The 14,840-nt window shown below is 38.2% G+C and overlaps 1 long non-coding RNA gene across 1 annotated transcript; it reads right to left on the reverse strand.

Annotated features, from left to right (window-relative positions):
• Positions 1-6,052: 6,052 nt before the first annotated feature.
• On the reverse strand, positions 6,053-7,820 carry LOC132605084 (uncharacterized). Its single transcript, XR_009569020.1, has 2 exons — positions 7,683-7,820; positions 6,053-6,919 (listed from the first exon to the last, which is right to left on the reverse strand). It is a non-coding gene; the product is annotated as an uncharacterized LOC132605084 (long non-coding RNA).
• Positions 7,821-14,840: the final 7,020 nt, after the last annotated feature.

The raw sequence follows: 14,840 nt of genomic DNA on the forward strand, positions 1-14,840 counted from the left end.
CAATGCAGTCAACAGAGATTAAAACAACCTAGAAGACTACCCACACTTGGACCAATGCAAGTCAACATAGATTAAAACAACAATTAAATATTTATTCTAGAAACTAATATTTGGGCTAATTTTGGGCTGCTGGGAACTTCTTCTTTTGGGGCTGATTTGGGCCTCATTCCATCTCACTTTGGTCTTTAATTTGGGCGTCCAAATAAGTGTAAGACTTGAGGAAAAAATCTGAATTGGGCTGGAGCTCTTCTTCCATCACAAGACACTTTTGAATTGTTGTTTGCAGCCCATTGAGCTTGTCTTGCAATTTCCTCGTTTGAGATCTTGTCATGGGTCTTCTTGGAACTTCCAAATCTTCATCCACGTCCTTCAATAATTCTGAGCTACCATGGATGCTATCATTCCCCTCTTCTTGAGATGAATTCGTCCTCGAATTTAAACTTACATCAAATAAGGAAAGATCAGAAACATTGAAAGTATCACTAACTTGATACTCACTAGGAAGATCAAGTTTGTAAGCATTGTCTCCAATCCTTTCAAGGACTTCAAATGGACCATCTCCTCTTGGGTCTAGTTTGGATCTTCTTTTCGCAGGAAACCTTTCCTTCCTGAAATGCATCCATACTTGATCCCCGGGCTTAAAAATAATAGATTTCGCCCCTTATTTCTCCTTAAGGCAATCTGCTCATTCTTCCGCTCAATTGCAAGCTTTGTTTGTTCATGAATCTTCGTCATCATTTCAACCTTCTTCCTACCATCAAGATTAACAATATTATCAGTAGGCAAAGGCAGCAAATCAAGGGGGGTGAGGGGATTAAAGCCATAAACAACTTCAAAAGGAGACTTACCTGTAGAAGAATGGACAGTTCTATTATAGGCAAACTCTACCATGGCCAAATGTTCTTCCCAAAATGTTAATTTTCCTTTTAGAACAGCCCTCCATTCCCTAAATTCCTATTAACTACTTCTGTTTGCCTGTCAGTTTGCGGGTGGCAAGACGTAGAAAATAGTAGTTTAGTTCCCAACTTTCCCCAAAGAACTCTCCAAAAGTGACTTAAAAACATAGCATCCCTATCACTAATAATAGTTTTAGGTATACCATGTAATTTAACCACTTCGTTTACAAACAAATCAGCCACATGTGATGCATCATTAGTCTTCAAACATGGAATAAAGCGACCCATTTTTGAAAATCTATCTACCACCACAAATATACTGTCCATACCATGCTTAGTTCTAGGCAAACCTAACACAAAATCAATGGAAATATCAAGCCAAGGGGAAGTAGGAACATGTAAAGGAGTATAAAGACCATGTGGTAACACTTTCGATTTGGCTTGTTTACATTCAAGACATTGAGAGCACACTTTCTCAACATCCTTTCGCATGCCTTGCCAAAAGAAATGTTCAGCAAGTATATCCAAAGTTTTGGGTACTCCGAAGTGTCCCATGAGTCCACCACAATGTGCTTCCCTAACAAATAATTCACGCAAAGAGCAATTAGGGATACACAATTTATTTTCCTTAAAAATAAATCCATCTTGAAGGTTAAACCTGTCATAAGGACCCCACTTACATTCTGCAAAAACCTTGCCAAAATCAGAATCATTCGCATAAAGGCCCTTGATTTGATCAAAACCCATCAGCTTAGAAGTAAGAGTAGAGACCAAGACATACCTTCTTGACAGTGCATCAGCAACGACATTCTCCTTTCCTTGCTTGTAAGCAATCACATATGGGAAAGTTTCAATAAATTCAACCCATTTTGCATGCCTACGATTAAGCTTACCTTGGCTCTTCAAATATCTCAAGGATTCATGATCAATCTTAACCGCAAACTCTCTAGGCCACAAATAATGCTGCCATGTAGCTAAAGCCTTTACCAAAGCATATAGCTCTTTGTCATAAGTTGAGTAGTTCAATGTAGCTCCACTAAACTTTTCACTAAAGTATGCAGTAGGCTTGGACTCTTGCATCAAAACAGCACTTATTCCTTTTCCAGAAGCATCACGTTCAACCTCAAAAGACTTAGCAAAATTAGGTAATTGCAAAAGAGGAGCTGAACATAATTTTTCTTTCAACAAGTTAAAAGCATCATTTTGGTCTTTCCCCCATGTAAAAACCTTTATCTTTCTTGATAACTTCAGTTAGAGGAGCAGCAATGGTACTAAAATCTCTAACAAATCTCCTATAAAAACTAGCAAGCCCATGAAAACTTCTAACCTCAGTTACACTCTTGGGTTTAGGCCACTCTTTGATTGCCTTGATTTTCTCTTCATCAACCTCAACTCCCTTAGAACTGACCACAAAACCCAAGAATACCACACGATCCACACAAAAGGCACACTTTTTGAGATTAGCAAACAATTGTTGTTTTCTAAGAACTTCAAAAACTTGTTTTAGGTGTTCTACATGCTCATCTAGAGTTGTAGAAATGATCAAGATATCATCAAAATAAACCACCACAAACTTTCCATGAAAATCCTTAAAAACATAATTCATCAATCTCATGAACGTGCTGGGTGCATTAGTCAAGCCAAAAGGCATAACTAACCAGTCATAAAGCCCATATTTGGTCTTAAAAGCAGTTTTCCATTCATCTCCAGGATTCATTCGAATCTGATGGTAACCACTTTTTAGATGAATTTTAGAAAATATTTTGGACCCATGCAATTGATCCAACATGTCATTAAGACGAGGAATAGGATGACGATACTTTACTGTAATCTTGTTGATAGCTCGACAATGCACGCACATCCTCCAAGATCCATCTTTTTTTGGCACCAATAGAACAGGAACTGAGCAAGGACTCAGGCTCTCTCGCACAAACCCCTTTTTAAGCAACTCCTCAACCTGCCTTTGCAAGTCCTTTGTCTCTTCAGGATTACTCCTATAAGTAGGCCCATTTGGAATCTGTGCACCAGGCACAAAGTCAATTTGGTGTTCAATTCCACGCACAGGTGGAAGACCTTTAGGAATATCTTCAGGAATGATATCATCAAAATCCTGCAAAAGAGAAAAAACACTACTTGGCAAAGAAGAAGTTAGTAGCTCAGAATTAATCAAGACTTCTTTGTAAGTAAGTAGTATTATGGGCAGTCCCTCTTTTCTTGCATTCAAACACTCTTTGGCTTTTATATAGAGACTCTCTTTTTTCTTTTCCTTAGCCTCTTTCCTTTCACCAGAACTTTCTTTTTTTCCACTCAAACCCTCTTTTACCTCATTGCTTAAGTTGCTGCCCTCTTTCTCTCTCTCTTGGCCATCTTTCATTTCTTTTCCCTCAAGCTCACCTTTTTTCTGTCCCCTTTTTTTTCCCATTGATTCCCTCAATCTCTTTTGATCTTCAAACACCTGAGAAGGTGTTAAAGGTGCAAGAGTATACTTCTTGACATTAAGCTCAAGTGAATATCTATTCTTCCTTCCATCATGAAAACTATTCCTATCGAACTGCCATGGACGACCAAGAGAGATATGACAAGCTTGCATAGGAATGACATCACAAAGAGTATCATCCTCATACCTGCTAACATTGAATGAAATCATGCATTGTTTGTTGACTTTCTATTCACCACTATCATTCAACCATTGGAGTCTATAGGGCTTAGGGTGTTTCATGCATGCAAGCCCTAACGTATCTACCAAGTGTGAACTCACTACATTAGCACAACTACCACTGTCGATAATCATAGAACAAGTTCTCCCCCTTATCCCACACCTAGTATGGAATATATTTTCCCTTTTTTCTTCACCATTGACTACCAAATTGATAGCCATAATCCTCCTAACTACTGCAACCAAACCATCATTAAAAGGAAGTTCTACATCATCTTCACTCACATCTCCCTTTTCTTCCGCTTTCTCACTTTTTTTACTCTCATTTTCTCCATCAAGAATCTTCCTAGCTACCCCAACAAAACCACTATTAGGCAACTCTACGTCATCTTCACTCACACCTCCCTCTTCTTCCTCTACCTCACTTTTTTCACTCTCATACTCTCCATCTTCTTTCATGAGAATATTTCTTCTATTTGGACATTCATGCATCATATGCCCTCTTCCATGACATTTGTAACATTGAATAGAACTAGAAGGTTTTGGTGATTTAGGATTAAAAGTTTTACCTCCCTTTTTGTCATCTACTTTGGCCTTCCCCTTGCCTTCTTGAGGCCTAGAAGTCACATCTTGTTTCGGCCATGGCTTCTTTGAATTGGTGTTTGGCCGACTCCTCCACGAGTTAGCTTGCTACTTTCTTTTAATTTGCTTTTCTAGTTTTTACAGCCATATCCACTAACTCATCTAAAGTTACATATTTTTGTATCTCTACTACATCAGCTATTTCTTTATTTAAACCATTAAGAAATCTAGCCATAGTGGCCTCTTCATCTTCCATACAATTAGCTTGGATCATAGCCATATCCATAGCTTTGAAGTATTCATCAACAGTCATGGTTCCCTGCTCCAATCTTCGAAGACGCATTTGTAGGTCTCTTTGAAAGTGGGAAGGCACGAACCTCTTCTTCATGACTCTCTTCATCTCAGCCCAAGTAGCAATGGGTGTTTCTCCATCTTGTTTTCTATCCTTTGTAAGTTGTTTCCACCAGATAGAAGCATAGTCAGAAAATTCAACAACGGCAAGCTTTACCTTCTTAGCTTCAGAATAGTTGTGACAATAAAAATGGCTTCAACTTTCCGCTCCCAATCAAGGTACAAGTCTGGATCTCTTGTGCCTTTGAAAGTTGGCATCTTCATCTTTATGCTATTAATGTTATCATCTTCCACTCTTCCTCGTTGTACCCTCCTATCTCTCCCTACCCTATCTAGATTTACATCAATATCATCAACAAAATCATCTATAGGGTTTTCTTGATTTACAATGGGGGCATGGGGCATATTTCTTCTATTTTGAGGCCTAGGATTATTTTGTGGTTGTACAACATGTTGATCTCCCCTCCTAAGTTCAGCTATTGTCTCATTTTGTTCAGCAATGGCATCCTTGATCTCTTGAAATTTCAAGGTCCATCTCTCAAATTGTTGGTGCATAGCTTGTAGAGTGAAGACATTTCTTCCTCAGATCTCGGCTTCTTGACGAGCCCTCCTTTCATCATCACTACTACCTGTATTGGTCATCTCAAAAACTATTTATCACTCAAACTTTGGTTTTTTTTCCCTCAATTGTTCTCACTCACTCTTACCTTTTTCCACTCAAATAACCTTTGGGAAAACACTTTATGGATTTATAATTAAACCCTACTAGATCAAGCCCTTAGTAGTAAAATAAAGAATTTTGGGCACTAAAGAAAATGAAGAACCAATCCTAGAAAGAATTAGAATTTAGTTGAAACAAGACTCGAACAAAAAAGGACTTTTTTTTCTTTGACAAGATAAAAGGAGTAAGAAAAAAAATTGATTGCTTCTTAGCTTTAAAGATCTAGGATCCCCTCTTCTTGTTTTCTATCTTAATCTTTAGAAAACAAATAAATGGAAGAAATTTCTTGAAGAGCAAACACTAAACTTTTTTTTTTCGTCACTGTTCACTGCTACAGTACTTTTTTTAAAAAAAATGTGGCTCTTTTTTTTTTCTTCAAGAAATCCCCAAGATTATCAAGAACGGAATCTTGATAAAACCGCTCTGATACCACTTGATAACAACGAGGTTAGGGAGATCCCAAACTTACAATTAAAATATAAGAAGTGCGGAAGCAAATATAGAAAAAAATCTAAAAACTAGAAAAGAAAAGATATGGGAAATTCGAAGGAACAATCCGCGAATTTCCAAGAACGTAAGTTCTAAAGTCTTGACAAGATCCAAGTAACAACATATAGATTTATAGGAAGAAATCTAACGCCTTTACTTGAGATAACAAATCAAAAACAGTAGATTCGGATCCCGACCGCTTTATGAGTAACTTAAGACAACAATTAGTATTTAGAACTAATCGCCTTCGAAAGAATACGAAAAAGAAATCAAAGATATCAAAGAAGAAATTATCTTACTACCTTGAACTAAGAACTAGTTAGGTTGAAAGATAAATCCTAAAGTAATGCCACAAAGTTTCAAAAGAACTCTCAATATAATATATTCTTCAAAATCTGATTTTACAATGAATGACAATCAACCCTTTATATAGTTGTAAAGAAGGAGCTAGTCAAAATAGAAATAAATGGGAATTATCTTCCCTAGAAGCATAGAAGACTTCCCACACTTGGACCAAGGCAGTCAACATAGATTAAAACAACCTAGAAGACTACCCACACTTGGACCAATGCAAGTCAACATAGATTAAAACAACAATTAAATATTTATTCTAGAAACTAATATTTGGGCTAATTTTGGACTGCTGGAAACTTCTTCTTTTGTGGCTGATTTGGGCCTCATTCCATCTTACATTGGACTTTAATTTGGGCCTCCAAATAAGTGTAAGACTTGAGGAAAAAATCTAAATTGGGCTGGAGCTCTTCTTCCATCACAAGACACTTTTGAATTGTTGTTTGCAGCCCATTAAGCTTGTCTTGTAATTTCCTTGTTTGAGATCTTGTCATGGGTCTTCTTGGAACTTCCAAATCTTCATCCACGTCCTTCAATAATTCGGAGCTACCATGGATGCTATCACTAGGGACTTGCACCCTTGACTTTCTCGTTTTCCTAAGAGGAGATTATGAACTTGGACACTCTTTTCTCAAGGTGACTGTTAGTCTTCCCGAGAATTGAGTTGGGAACTTGTGTCAATTAATGGTTTGACTATTTGTTTACCTCTACACCCTTTCACACACCCCAAACTGATTTTTGACTTCTCCTAATGAGTGCAGCCCCCTTCTCCACGTTTTGGAGGTGTTCAATGCGCCAACTCCTTGGGAATCAACTCTTGACTAGTCCCTTTGACTTCCAAAACAGTTTTCACACTCCCTAACACCTTGAAAGCTTAATTTATCAACAAAATTAGATCAAACAAAGTCAGTAAATCTGAAATTATCAAGAACACACATGAACATTCACAAAATATTTATGAACACTCAAGAACACAAGTATTCAAAACATTTCAAATGAATACCAAAATGGCCATCTTGATGTCTAGATTCCAAATATCACCATGGATCACCCAAAACACCTAAACTAATGGCACGATTGGAGACTTTAGAAATAATAGTTCATGAATTTTTTCTTGAACATACGAACATCCAAGAACACAAGTCTTTAAACACCAAAAATCTGATTCACCAAATAGATCAAGAACACCGAAATACTCAAAATATTTCCAATTTTTGGATTCTTGCCCTTCTTAACTAGGAGAAATCAACCCAACAACTTTCAACCCTCAATTTCAACCTTTTCTATAAGACCCCCTTTGAGTCTTCAAGTATCAAGGTCAAACAATGGAGGAATTGAAATTCTAACTTCAATTTACTCAAAACATCAGATTTAGAACCTAAGAACTCAAAGAAACTCGAATCTAACACTAAATCAACAACAAAACAAGCAGTTCAAACAAATTTTGGATTAGTTTTTTCTAGATTTTTTTTTTCAAGATTTTTTTTTTGTGAATACCAAACCAAAGACTAGATTTGTTAGAACAAATCTATACTAGGCTCTGATACAAAATGATGCAAGAAAAATAACAAAGATATAAAGAAGACACAATTTGAATAACAATTGGACAATAACTAGAAGAACTAGTCCTAGTTACCTTCCAAAGGATCAAAGGCACCTATCTTATGCAACAATCCTCAAGAGAATAACAATCTCTTGCAACTTGAATGATCAAACGGGGGTCGTACAATTTGGAGTCCACCAAATCACAACAAGTCTCAACTAGAGAGAAAAGTTCAATATTTATATATTTCAAGATAGGTATCTTTCAAACGAATTACAAGAACCTTTAAATAAGGTTCTTAAAATATACTAGTCAAAAGAAATAAATGGAAGTGTAGTCTTCTAGGTGCATAGAAGACTACAAAATGCATACTCCTAGAAGCCTAGAAAGCCACTACACATATTGAAAGTCAAAATAGCCTTTAATAAGCCTAGAAAACACAAAAAGGAAAGCTTCCTTTGTTCACATTAGTCCAGCCCCTCATGTTCACACTAGAGCTTCTAGAAGTCCTAATTTGGGCTGCTAGACTTGTTCTTTCTGTGGGGCAGATCTTGGGCTTCAATCCACATACTTCCGGGCTTCAATTTGGTTCTCGTCGGCTTGAACACTTGAGTCGTCACCATGGTAATTTGAGAAGTCCTAATTTGGGCTGCTAGACTTGTTCTTTTTGTGGGGCAGGTCTTGGGCTTCAATCCACATCCTTTCGGGCTTCAATTTGGGTCTCCTAGGCTTGAACACTTGAGTCGTCACCATGGTAATTTGGATTGCATCTGTGAGACTCATAAGAATCTTATTCCCCTTGATATGATATAGAAACGTAAGATCCTCAAGTACCATTAAGAAGCACTAATATCAACATGTGAAGCCTTTGGGATTATAGATATGAAATAATATACAATAAGATAGCCTTTAGAAACAAGGATATATGTCATTCTGATGTTCTAAAAGTAGGAGTCACATTTGGAGTTTATGTGTTGTCGTCCGTTTCATAGGATCATGCCAAAAGAAGAAAAGGGAATAGCTTTAACATACCTTCAATGCCAAAACTCTACTAACGGTGTCAGGACCAGCCTCCCCTACACCTTAATCTACAACAATTTATGATGACACGATTATAAGATAAAGGAAGGCACAATCACAACACAATGAGCAGCAAGCTCGCTATACGACTAACTAATTAAACGACATTTCTCCTCGCCCTTCTTCCTTCCCGTCTTCAAAACAGCAACAACGCCAACATATAAACACAATTATATCAACACGTCCAGAACTTTAACACCTCAAAAACATCCCATATCTATTTGATAACAACTCCAATAATTGAACTAATGGCTTTCGATAACCATTATGTGAGTCCTATACAATAAACATACCACTACGATCCTTACGATCTTCTCTACATTGATAAGAAGAGTTTAAGTACCTTATACTAGTTCGGACGAGCCAACTCTACCCCAAGCTTATAATGAACGCAAGGTTCTACAGTTACGACGAGGATTCGATGAGAGTTCTTGAACTTAAAGAAGACTAGAAGAGAGAATTATCTCTGAAGTGAGACAAAATGTTGCTGAACGTTTCTTTGGCCTTCAACAGAATAGTCTAGGTGAAAGTATGAATTCCAAAGTGAAAGTATTGCTAAAATGTAGAGTCATGTTGATGCCAGCTTAAGAGAACTAGCGTTGAAAAGTGTCAACTCAAGGAACTATCTTTCGTTTCTTTATTTGGAGTGTGGGACCCACCTTAACATTTATGAATTGTAAGAATATCCTACTATTGCCACCAGATCCGTATGCATGCATATGAGTCATTTGTTCCTTTTATAAAGTGGTGCCATTAGGAAGGGTGCCTCTTGTTACTTACCCACTTAATTATTAGCTAATCCCTTTTTGTCTCCCACTAACTTCAAAAATTTAACAAATTACCCACATAAATTTCTTGATCACAATTCATTTGAATAAGAATCATTTAACACACTTCATATACTTATTATCATGATCATGTGGTAGAACTCTAGTCCATAGCCTCTTTATACATTCGCCAAATATTATTCCTAATCATCGTTGTCACACTTGTTAAGCCCTAAATTATTTCGGGATCTCATCCTTTTATACACTGGCCTCTTTATTTGCATACTTGAGTATAACAAAAATTCTCCGGTGTGAGCGGTTCGAACCATAGCCCAAATTTGTTTAACCTTTAACCTTCACGACACTTACTTATCACTCGTTAAGCGTCACATAAATACTTATAACCTCAAAAATTAACCTTGCCCTTGAACTTATGTCGATTAACTTACGACAAATAAAACGTACAAAAGTACGGGATGTAACATCCTCCCCCCCTTAGGAACATTCGTCCTCGAATGTTAAGCTAATCTTGCATTCCCAATACTTCCTCAAGTATTCTGTTATTGAATTATGCCCTTCACATGCCTCTTCAGATCTCTAAGTAACCATTCCCGTAATATTTACTCTTGCACTTGCCTCTCGAGGTGATAATTCCGCGTCGTTGTCTTTACTCTCCTCTTTATTTTCCAGTTGGTTGACGGTTGTATTGCGAGCTCTTCTGCTGAAATGTTACTCTCTCTCTTGTCTGCATACTGTTCAGTTGTACCGGCACTGATTCATTCTGACTTATATTCATGGTGAACTTAGTCATAACTCGACTCTTTCTTCTTCTACAAGTTACTCCCTTAAGATGTATCGTTCACTTCATTTTACCTCTTTATCTGATACGAATCAAATTGGGGAAGAACCAATTCAATCCGAAAACGCGGAATTTAAAGATACAAAGAAAAGGGGATGAGAAAAGATGATAAAAGAAAGACCCAATTAGGGTGAAGTTATGGGCAACCCTGGATATATTAAATCCAACACCTCCCAATCTAATTCAATCCTAAAAGAACCTATACTATTTGAAATCAAGGCAAGAGTGATTCAAATGAATCCACAAATGAACAACTCTTCATGAAATCAATGGAATTAAAGGTTCAAAAACCAACAATGGAATCAACCATTATAATAACTAACCCTAAAACTACTAAGCTAAACAATCTATCTCCAAAGGAGTTTGTCAATTCATCATTCAACATAATCTAAGTAAATGAAATGTCTAAGTCTAGTATTTATACTCCTAGACTAAAGAAGACTAAGTTATTACAAAAATGCCATTAATGAGGCCAGGGCCTTGCTTGGCTAGTCTTCTTAATATAGTCTTCAATTCAAGGATTGATCTTCAATGGCCAAATGTCACGACCCGACCCCGTGGGCCGCGACTAGTGCCCTACTTAGGCACCTCAAACAGACTCACAACCCAGATCATCATATTAAGACTCATTCAGACTTAACATACGTTGTTCAAACTGAAAACTAATAGCAGACGTCACACAAACATTGATCGAACACTTATCTTAAGCAGTCGTCCGTGCAGAACAGTCATATCAAAATCAGAAAGGTGGCGGAACATACATCGTCCAAATGCACACACACACACGTACGAACTCATGGGCCGTCTTGGCCATAGTAGCATACGGGCAGCTTAAGAACGCAAAACAGATGCACATACAAACACACCGGACCCACGACCCACAAATATAACTACAGGCCTCTGGAACAAAACAGAACATACGAACATATGACGGGACAGGGCCCCGCCGTACCCACATAGCTACAAATGTACAGAATACACGCACAGCAAAAGGTATGTACCAAAAGTTAAGCTCCGGATCAAGGGGAGCTCTGCAAAATAGCAGAAAAGGTAGCCTAAACCGGTGGATCACCCACACGAGCTTCTGTACCTGCGGGCATGAAACGCAGCCCCCCCGAAGAACAGGGGGTTAGTACGGGAGAAGTACTGAGTAGGTAAAGCAGAAGGTACAGAAATCACAATCATAACTGGAGTCAGAAGGAACAAACACAAACGTCAAAGTAGCAAATCAAACCTGTACGGAAGATAAATGTACAAATGCAAATAAAAGTCATGTATAAGGCTTAGGAACATGGTCACCCCCCGACGCTAGTTCCACAACACATCATACTCCAGAAGTTTTTCAAATCTCCGTACCGTCTCCAGACAAATCGTATCACACACATATCACATCATCAGAACATATCAAATGCCATATCACATCATAACTCCATAGACGGTAACCGGCCCTATGGCGAGGCCTCGGAAACCGTAACACATCATACTTCCGAATATAGTATAGCGCGCACGATCACAAAGTCGGCCCGGGTACCGACGAACGAAATCATAGCGAATGGCACGAACGGAGTAGTGCAGAAACCATATGCATATCAAAAGTAATTTACAAGACTCGACATATAATTACATATAGGCATATACCGACGCCAGAAGGCTCGGGGTAGGAGTCAGGGCGATCAAAATTTATATATGGAAGTTACGAAGTTCCAAACTGCAAAACCTCTGAAAAGCAATTCACAGATCATTTTCCGAAAATCTAACATCATTCATAGTGCAAAACGTTCAATAACGATATAGGAAATTTCAAACGGACCTTTGAGTCATAGGCAAATGATTACTTTTCATATCGAACGAAAATGAGCCAAACAAACCAAATAAGGGAAGCCTCGGGGCTTGCGGGCCCACCTTGAGTCAAATCGAGGCGGCGGACACAAATCACAGACTTTACGCTCCATAAAGCCATCTATAAAAGTTTCGGAGAGATTCGGACACAACAGCAAAAGTTAGGAAGGTTTGAACATTCTTTCAACCAAATGTAAGGAATAGGTTTCAATTGCGCTGAATGAATAGGGCCCAAACTTGCACTTGGATTTCCAAGAGTAGAATTATCCCCGAGGGTCCGATCTTGACCTAGTGTAACTAGGACATGCCAAAAGAAGGAAAGGTAAGCATTACATACCTGGATTGCGCCTTACGCTCGTCAAATCGCAATTCTCGTTTCGTCCAAAAACTGCAAATGGTCACTTTCACCAGTTACTATTCATGAAAGTTAACATCTTAATCTTTGGGCTATACTTGGCTACCGAAATTTCGGCAGCATTTCCCCTATAAATCTAACACCCCCGAGACTTAGCTCGGCTCAAAATACATCAACAACAACAACCCAAACATCATCAAACAACATAAACCACAATCAAGTCATTCTAACTTTAAAGTTCTACCTTACTACACAAGTTGACAACTTTCATTCAAACTTCACAATTCCAAACTTACGCCCACATTATTGTATTCATTCACCCATTCAAGATTATTCAAACCCATCCCAATTACACTCCAATAATATACAAAATTTCCCGAAGTTCATTACTTTCCATATTTCATCCAAAACATCAAAAACTTACGGCGAACATTCTAACTCGCATTGTTTCATTCCAAATTCATTAACATCAACCATAAGTCACATTTAACGTCTTTAGCATCATAAATATACAATGATATACACAAATACACCAAAGGTATATACTTTCCCATAATGTTCCGAAATCATTTTCCAACGCCAATTCAATTCGTTCAACGATCATTTACATCATAATTGTCACAACGACTTCTTAGGCACACGGCCACAACACCTTATACACACACACCCACGGTTTTCTACACACATCAAAACTACGGGATTCTCGTCTATTCTCAATCCTTAACACATTCATACCAATTCCATAACATTTGAGGGGCAAAATTCTTACCTTTTTCTTGAATTTCCGACTTGCCGCAAACGCGCACCTTTCGCCAAATTAATTATACCCCGTTCAAGAGGGTCTTGAGTACTTTACAAATATGGGAGAATCAAGATACTTGGATTAGAATCAAAGGCTTGGGAATTTATTTATTTTTAAAAGGAAAGGGGTTCGGCCGAAGGGCTCCTAGAGCTCAAAGTTGGAGTTGCACATTTTTCTTGATAATTTCCAAGTATTACAAGATACATATCCATATAGAGGTCATGTGCATAGCACATGGCTTTTAAAAGTGGGCTTGGCCCATGCCTAGTGGCCGGCCACCCCACCTCTTTCGGCCCAAATTTTTTTATTTCAATTTCCTTGGCCCAATTCATTAAAAGTCCCGTTTTGTAATTCCCGAAACTAATTTCCAAAATTCCAAATTTACCCTCCGCCTTCCCCGATGTCTTAACATTAATGATCTCATAACCAACATAGTCGCATCAACTAGAATCAAAATATTCCCTCATAACACACAAGTCTTAATCATTTCTCGATTTCCAATTATACGAAAACACGGGACATAACATTCTCCCCCCCTTAAGAACATTCGTCCTCGAATGTTAAGTTGACCTCATGGGGCGTCATACTACTTCGGAAGGGTTCTCTTTATAGTTGTCCTTTGTTGCTTTTCCGACATGGCTTCTTTATCAACATTAGGGGGGTAAATAAAAAATTTCACATCACTGATTCAAATGCCTTCCTAATACATTTTCTCATACCCCACGTAATCACCGAACCATACGCTATATTCTTGTAATGGACAAACGCTTTCCAGATATTATAATCAATATCATGTCTCGTTATACTTCTGAGTTTCTTACCACATCGTCATAATCCCACTTCACTTCATACCAGACACTTTATGCCAAACAGATTCAGAGCTAGGGCCGGACGCGTATAAGCATATCGGACGGATTCATAGTCAAAATCAGAGGTACGGAAGTATGTCAGACAAATCTGAGATCGGAGTCAGACGTACAAAGAGGTATCAGACAGATTCGAAATCAGAATCAGACGTACAAAATTGTATCAGACAGAGTCGTGATCGAAGTCAGACAGAACGAAGTGTATCAGACATACGAAGATGTATCAGACAGACGCGTGATCAAAATCAGACGCACAGAGGTGTGTCAGACAGAAACGTATTCAGAATCAGACGCACAAAAATTCATCAGATGGGAACATAATCAAGCTCAGAAATACAGAGGCGTACTAGGCAGAGCCTTATCGGAATCGGGAGTGTAGAAGTACAACAGATAGAATACCGAATTAGGATCAAATCGCTCCTATTAAGGCTCCAATGGTTCATGAGAATTTCCCTTTATTTGTAAACTTGTTTGCCAAGTGATCATACAAATCGTCTTGCGTGTCGCTCATCGGCTCCTTGAGAGGTTCCGCTTATTCACACTCTTATTCTTCGTTACTCACAATATTAGTCGCCTGGACTCGGCTCTTGTTCCACATGGACACCAAACGAAAATCATACACATACACATACACACACTTACTAATACCTTACTGGCGAACGTCTCAGACTGTTGTTCAAATT

This window comes from Lycium barbarum, chromosome 8 (genome assembly GCF_019175385.1).
Source record: "Lycium barbarum isolate Lr01 chromosome 8, ASM1917538v2, whole genome shotgun sequence".
NCBI lineage: Eukaryota > Viridiplantae > Streptophyta > Magnoliopsida > Solanales > Solanaceae > Lycium > Lycium barbarum.